The sequence below is a fragment of the Carcharodon carcharias genome, chromosome 19 (genome assembly GCF_017639515.1).
Source record: "Carcharodon carcharias isolate sCarCar2 chromosome 19, sCarCar2.pri, whole genome shotgun sequence".
NCBI classification, from domain to species: domain Eukaryota; kingdom Metazoa; phylum Chordata; class Chondrichthyes; order Lamniformes; family Lamnidae; genus Carcharodon; species Carcharodon carcharias.
The window spans coordinates 62,162,766-62,170,215 of record NC_054485.1 but is presented as its reverse complement, the minus strand read 5'-3'; positions in this window follow the sequence as shown (position 1 = coordinate 62,170,215).

Below are 7,450 nucleotides of genomic sequence, written 5' to 3'. Positions count from 1 at the left end.
AGACATTGCTGGGGGAGGCGGTACTGGGTGAGGCGGTGCTGGTTGAGGAAATGCTGGGTGAGTCAGTGCTGAGTGAGGCAGTGGTGGGTGAGGCAGTGCTGGGTGAGGCAGTGGTGGGTGAGGCAGTGCTGGGTGAGGCAGTGCTGGATGAGGCATTTCTGGTTGACGCAGTGCTGGAAGAGGCTGTGCTGGATGAGGCGGTGCTGAGTGAGGCAGTGCTGGGAGAGGCAGTGTTGTGTGGCAGTACTGGGGGAGACAGTGTTGTGTGGCAGTGCTGTTTGAGTGAGTGGTGGGTGAGGCAATCTGGCTGAGGCAGTGCTGGGTGAGGCAGTGCTGGCTGAGGCAGTGCTGGATGAGACAGTGCTGGCTGAGGCAGTGCTGGATGAGACAGTGCTGGGTGAGGCAGTGCTGAGTGAGATAGTGCTGGGTGAGGCAGTGCTGGGTGAGGCAGTGCTGGGTGAGGCAGTGCTGAGTGAAATAGTGTAAGGTGAGGCAGTGCTGTGTGGCAATGCTGGGCGAGTTGTGGTGGGCGAGGGAGTGCTGGATGAGGCAGTGCTGGGTGAGGCGGTGCTGGGTGAGTCAGTGCTGAATGAGGCAGTGGTGGGTGAGGAAGTGCTGAGTGAGACAGGGCTGGGAAAGGTATTTCTGGTTGACGCAGTGCTGGAAGAGGCAGTGCTGAGTGAGGCAGTACTGGGTGAGGCAGTGCTGTGTGGCAGTGCTGTTTGAGTGAGTGGTGGGCGAGGCAGTGCTGGCTGAGGCAGTGTTGGGGGAGGCGGTGCTGGGTGACGCAGTGCAGGTTAAGGCAGTGCTGGATGAGACAGTCTTAGGTGAGGCGGTGCTGGGTGAGAAAGTGCTGGAGGAGGCAGTGCTGGATGAAGCAGCGCTGGATGAGGCAGTGCTGGCTGAGGCAGTGCTGGGTGACGCAGCGCTGGTTAAGGCAGCGCTGGATGATACAGTGCTGGCTGAGGCAGTGCTGGTTGAGGTAGTGCTGGGCGAGGTGGTGCTGGATGAGGTAGTGCTGGATGAGGCAGTGCTGGATGAGGCAGTGCTGGATGAGGCAGTGCTGGGTGAGGCGGTACTGGATGAGGCAGTGCTGCATGAGTCAGTGCTGGGCGAGGCAGTGCTGGGCGAGGCAGTGCTGGGCGAGGCAGCGCTGGTTGAGGCAGTGTTGGGTGAGGCAGTGCTGGATGAGGCAGTGCTGGCTGAGGCAGTGCTGGGTGACGCAGCGCTGGTTAAGGCAGTGCTGGATGATACAGTGCTGGCTGAGGCAGTGCTGGTTGAGGTAGTGCTGGGCGAGGTGGTGCTGGATGAGGTAGTGCTGGATGAGGCAGTGCTGGATGAGGCAGTGCTGGATGAGGCAGTGCTGGGTGAGGCGGTACTGGATGAGGCAGTGCTGGGTGAGGCAAAACTGGGAGAGGCAATACAGGGTGAGGCAGTGCTGTGTGGCAGTGCTGTTCGAGGCGGTGCTGGGTGAGGAAGTGCTGGAGGAGGCAGTACTGGATGAGGCGGTGCTGAGTGAGGCAGTGCTGGGAGAGGGACTGCTGTGTGGTAGTACTGGGGGAGACAGTGTTGTGTGGTAGTACTGGGGGAGACAGTGTTGTGTGGCAGTGCTGTTCGAGTGAGTGGTGGGCGAGGCAATCTGGCTGAGGCAGTGCTGGGTGAGGCAGTGCTGGCTGAGGCAGTGCAGGTTAGGGCAGCGATGGATGAGGCAGTGATGGATGAGGCAGTGGTGGGTGAGGCAGTGCTGGGCGAGGTGGTGCTGCGTCAGGCAGTGCTGGGTGAGGCAGTGCTGGATGAGGCAGTGATGGGTGAGGCAGTGCTGGATGAGGCAGCACTGGTTGAGGCAGTGATGGGCGAGGCAGCGCTGGATGAGGCAGCACTGGTTGAGGCAGTGATAGGTGAGGCAGTGCTGGATCAGGCAGTGCTGGCTGAGGCAGTGCTGGGTGACGCAGCGCTGGTTAAGGCAGTGCTGGATGATACAGTGCTGGCTGAGGCAGTGCTGGTTGAGGTAGTGCTGGGCGAGGTGGTGCTGGATGAGGCAGTGCTGGGTGAGGCAGTGCTGGGCGAGGCAGTGCTGGGCGAGGCAGTGCTGGGCGAGGCAGCGCTGGTTGAGGCAGTGATGGGTGAGGCAGTGCTGGTTGAGGCAGTGCTAGATGAGGCAGTGCTAGATGAGGCAGTGCTGTGTGAGACAGTGCTGAGTGAGACAGTGTAAGGTGAGGCAGTGCTGGTTGAGGCAGTGCTAGGTGAGGCAGTGCTGTGTGGCAATGCTGGGCGAGGCAGTGGTGGGCGAGGGAGTGCTGGGAGAGGCATTGCTGGGTGAGTCAGTGCTGAATGAGGCAGTGCTGGAAGAGGCATTGCTGGGTGAGTCAGTGCTGGATGAGGCAGTGATGGAAGAGACATTGCTGGGGGAGGCGGTACTGGGTGAGGCGGTGCTGGTTGAGGAAATGCTGGGTGAGTCAGTGCTGAGTGAGGCAGTGGTGGGTGAGGCAGTGCTGGGTGAGGCAGTGGTGGGTGAGGCAGTGCTGGGTGAGGCAGTGCTGGATGAGGCATTTCTGGTTGACGCAGTGCTGGAAGAGGCTGTGCTGGATTAGGCGGTGCTGAGTGAGGCAGTGCTGGGAGTGGCAGTGTTGTGTGGCAGTACTGGGGGAGACAGTGTTGTGTGGCAGTGCTGTTTGAGTGAGTGGTGGGTGAGGCAATCTGGCTGAGGCAGTGCTGGGTGAGGCAGTGCTGGCTGAGGCAGTGCTGGATGAGACAGTGCTGGCTGAGGCAGTGCTGGATGAGACAGTGCTGGGTGAGGCAGTGCTGAGTGAGATAGTGCTGGGTGAGGCAGTGCTGGGTGAGGCAGTGCTGGGTGAGGCAGTGCTGAGTGAAATAGTGTAAGGTGAGGCAGTGCTGTGTGGCAGTGCTGGGTGAGTTGTGGTGGGCGAGGGAGTGCTGGATGAGGCAGTGCTGGGTGAGGCGGTGCTGGGTGAGTCAGTGCTGGATGAGGCAGTGGTGGGTGAGGAAGTGCTGAGTGAGACAGGGCTGGGAAAGGTATTTCTGGTTGACGCAGTGCTGGAAGAGGCAGTGCTGAGTGAGGCAGTACTGGGTGAGGCAGTGCTGTGTGGCAGTGCTGTTTGAGTGAGTGGTGGGCGAGGCAGTGCTGGCTGAGGCAGTGTTGGGGGAGGCGGTGCTGGGTGACGCAGTGCAGGTTAAGGCAGTGCTGGATGAGACAGTCTTAGGTGAGGCGGTGCTGGGTGAGAAAGTGCTGGAGGAGGCAGTGCTGGATGAAGCAGCGCTGGATGAGGCAGTGCTGGCTGAGGCAGTGCTGGGTGACGCAGCGCTGGTTAAGGCAGCGCTGGATGATAAAGTGCTGGCTGAGGCAGTGCTGGTTGAGGTAGTGCTGGGCGAGGTGGTGCTGGATGAGGTAGTGCTGGATGAGGCAGTGCTGGATGAGGCAGTGCTGGATGAGGCAGTGCTGGGTGAGGCAGTGCTGGGAGAGGGACTGCTGTGTGGTAGTACTGGGGGAGACAGTGTTGTGTGGTAGTACTGGGGGAGACAGTGTTGTGTGGCAGAGCTGTTCGAGTGAGTGGTGGGCGAGGCAATCTGGCTGAGGCAGTGCTGGGTGAGGCAGTCTTAGGTGAGGCGGTGCTGGGTGAGAAAGTGCTGGAGGAGGCAGTGCTGGATGAAGCAACGCTGGATGAGGCAGTGCTGGCTGAGGCAGTGCTGGGTGACGCAGCGCTGGTTAAGGCAGCGCTGGATGATACAGTGCTGGCTGAGGCAGTGCTGGTTGAGGTAGTGCTGGATGAGGTAGTGCTGGATGAGGCAGTGCTGGATGAGGCAGTGCTGGATGATACAGTGCTGGCTGAGGCAGTGCTGGTTGAGGTAGTGCTGGGCGAGGTGGTGCTGGATGAGGTAGTGCTGGATGAGGCAGTGCTGGATGAGGCAGTGCTGGATGAGGCAGTGCTGGGTGAGGCGGTACTGGATGAGGCAGTGCTGGGTGAGGCAAAACTGGGAGAGGCAATACAGGGTGAGGCAGTGCTGTGTGGCAGTGCTGTTCGAGGCGGTGCTGGGTGAGGAAGTGCTGGAGGAGGCAGTACTGGATGAGGCAGTGCTGAGTGAGGCAGTGCTGGGAGAGGGACTGCTGTGTGGTAGTACTGGGGGAGACAGTGTTGTGTGGTAGTACTGGGGGAGACAGTGTTGTGTGGCAGTGCTGTTCGAGTGAGTGGTGGGCGAGGCAATCTGGCTGAGGCAGTGCTGGGTGAGGCAGTGCTGGCTGAGGCAGTGCAGGTTAGGGCAGCGATGGATGAGGCAGTGATGGATGAGGCAGTGGTGGGTGAGGCAGTGCTGGGCGAGGTGGTGCTGCGTCAGGCAGTGCTGGGTGAGGCAGTGCTGGATGAGGCAGTGATGGGTGAGGCAGTGCTGGATGAGGCAGCACTGGTTGAGGCAGTGATGGGCGAGGCAGCGCTGGATGAGGCAGCACTGGTTGAGGCAGTGATGGGTGAGGCAGTGCTGGATCAGGCAGTGCTGGCTGAGGCAGTGCTGGGTGACGCAGCGCTGGTTAAGGCAGTGCTGGATGATACAGTGCTGGCTGAGGCAGTGCTGGTTGAGGTAGTGCTGGGCGAGGTGGTGCTGGATGAGGCAGTGCTGGGTGAGGCAGTGCTGGAAGAGGCAGTGCTGGGTGAGTCAGTGTCGAATGAGGCAGTGGTGGGTGAGGCAGTGCTGGGTGAGGCAGTGCTGAATGAGGCAGTGGTGGGTGAGGAAGTGCTGAGTGAGACAGGGCTCGGAAAGGTATTTCTGGTTGACGCATTGCTGGAAGAGGCAGTGCTGAGTGAGGCAGTGCTGGATGAGGCGGTGCTGAGTGAGGCAGTACTGGGTGAGGCAGTGCTGTGTGGCAGTGCTGTTTGAGTGAGTGGTGGGTGATGCAGTGCTGGTTAAGGCAGTGCTGGATGAGACAGTCTTAGGTGAGGTGGTGCTGGGTGAGAAAGTGCTGGAGGAGGCAGTGCTGGATGAGGCAGCGCTGGATGAGGCAGTGCTGGGTGAGGCAGTACTGGATGAGGCAGTGCTGGATGAGGCAGTGCTGAGTGGGGCAAAACTGGGAGAGGCAGTGCTGGGTGAGGCGGTGCTGGGTGAGGTGGTACTGGATGAGGCAGTGCTGGATGAGGCAGTGCTGGGTGAGGCAAAACTGGGAGAGGCAGTGCTGGGGGAGGCGGTGCTGGGTGAGGCGGTACTGGATGAGGCAGTGCTGGATGAGGCAGTGCTGGTTGACGTAGTGCTGGATGAGGCAGTGCTGGATGAGGCAGTGCTGGTTGACGTAATGCTGAATGAGGCAGTGCTGGATGAGGCAATGCTGGGTGAGGCAAAACTGGGTGAGGCGATACAGGGTGAGGCAGTGCTGTGTGGCAGTGCCGTTCGAGGCAGTGATGAGTAAGGCAGTGCTGGATGAGGCAGTGCTGCGTCAGGCAGTGCTGGGTGAGGCAGTGCAGAATGAGGCAGTGCTGGCTGAGGCAGTGCTGGATGAGGCAGTGATGTGTGAGGCGGTCCTGGGTGAGGTGGTACTGGGTGAGGAATTGTTGTGTGAGGCATTGGTGGGTGAGGCAGTGCTGGCTGAAGCGGTGCTGGGAGAGGCAGTCGTGGGCAAGGAAGTGCTGGGCGCGGCAGTGCTGGTTGAGGAAGTGCAGGACGATGCAGTGCTGTGTGAGGCAGTGCTGCATGAGTCAGTGCTGGGCGAGTCAGTGCTGGGCGAGGCAGTGCTGGGCGAGGCAGTGCTGGGCGAGGCAGCACTGGGCGAGGCAGCGCTGGTTGAGGCAGTGATGGGTGAGGCAGTGCTGGATGAGGCAGTGCTGGCTGAGGCAGTGCTGGGTGACGCAGCGCTGGTTAAGGCAGCGCCGGATGATACAGTGCTGGCTGAGGCAGTGCTGGTTGAGGTAGTGCTGGGCGAGGTGGTGCTGGATGAGGTAGTGCTGGATGAGGCAGTGCTGGATGAGGCAGTGCTGGGTGAGGCGGTACTGGATGAGGCAGTGCTGGGTGAGGCAAAACTGGGAGAGGCAATACAGGGTGAGGCAGTGCTGTGTGGCAGTGCTGTTCGAGGCGGTGCTGGGTGAGGAAGTGCTGGAGGAGGCAGTGCTGGCTGAGGCAGTGCTGGTTTACGTAGTGCTGGATGAGGCAATGCTGGGTGAGATAGTGCTGGATGAGGCAGTGGTGGGTGAGGAAGTGCTGAGCGAGACAGTGCTGGGCAAGGCATTTCTGGTTGACGCAGTGCTGGAAGAGGCAGTACTGGATGAGGCGGTGCTGAGTGAGGCAGTGCTGGGAGAGGGACTGCTGTGTGGTAGTACTGGGGGAGACAGTGTTGTGTGGCAGTGCTGTTCGAGTGAGTGGTGGGCGAGGCAATCTGGCTGAGGCAGTGCTGGGTGAGGCAGTGCAGGTTAGGGCAGTGATGGATGAAGCAGTGCTGGATGAGGCAGTGCTGGGCGAGGTGGTGCTGCGTCAGGCAGTGCTGGGTGAGGCAGTGCAAAATGAGGCAGTGCTGGCTGAGGCAGTGATGTGTGAGGCGGTCCTGGGCAAGGTGGTACGGGGTGAGGCAGTGCTGCATGAGTCAGTGCTGGGTGAGTCAGTGCTGGGCGAAGCAGTGCTGGGCGAGGCAGTGCTGGGCGAGGCAGTGCTGGATGAGGCAGTGCTGGATGAGACAGTGCTGGGTGAGGCAGTGCTGAGTGAGATAGTGCTGGGTGAGGCAGTGCTGGGTGAGGCAGTGCTGGGTGAGGCAGTGCTGAGTGAAATAGTGTAAGGTGAGGCAGTGCTGTGTGGCAGTGCTGGGTGAGTTGTGGTGGGCGAGGGAGTGCTGGATGAGGCAGTGCTGGGTGAGGCGGTGCTGGGTGAGTCAGTGCTGGATGAGGCAGTGGTGGGTGAGGAAGTGCTGAGTGAGACAGGGCTGGGAAAGGTATTTCTGGTTGACGCAGTGCTGGAAGAGGCAGTGCTGAGTGAGGCAGTACTGGGTGAGGCAGTGCTGTGTGGCAGTGCTGTTTGAGTGAGTGGTGGGCGAGGCAGTGCTGGCTGAGGCAGTGTTGGGGGAGGCGGTGCTGGGTGACGCAGTGCAGGTTAAGGCAGTGCTGGATGAGACAGTCTTAGGTGAGGCGGTGCTGGGTGAGAAAGTGCTGGAGGAGGCAGTGCTGGATGAAGCAGCGCTGGATGAGGCAGTGCTGGCTGAGGCAGTGCTGGGTGACGCAGCGCTGGTTAAGGCAGCGCTGGATGATAAAGTGCTGGCTGAGGCAGTGCTGGTTGAGGTAGTGCTGGGCGAGGTGGTGCTGGATGAGGTAGTGCTGGATGAGGCAGTGCTGGATGAGGCAGTGCTGGATGAGGCAGTGCTGGGTGAGGCAGTGCTGGGAGAGGGACTGCTGTGTGGTAGTACTGGGGGAGACAGTGTTGTGTGGTAGTACTGGGGGAGACAGTGTTGTGTGGCAGAGCTGTTCGAGTG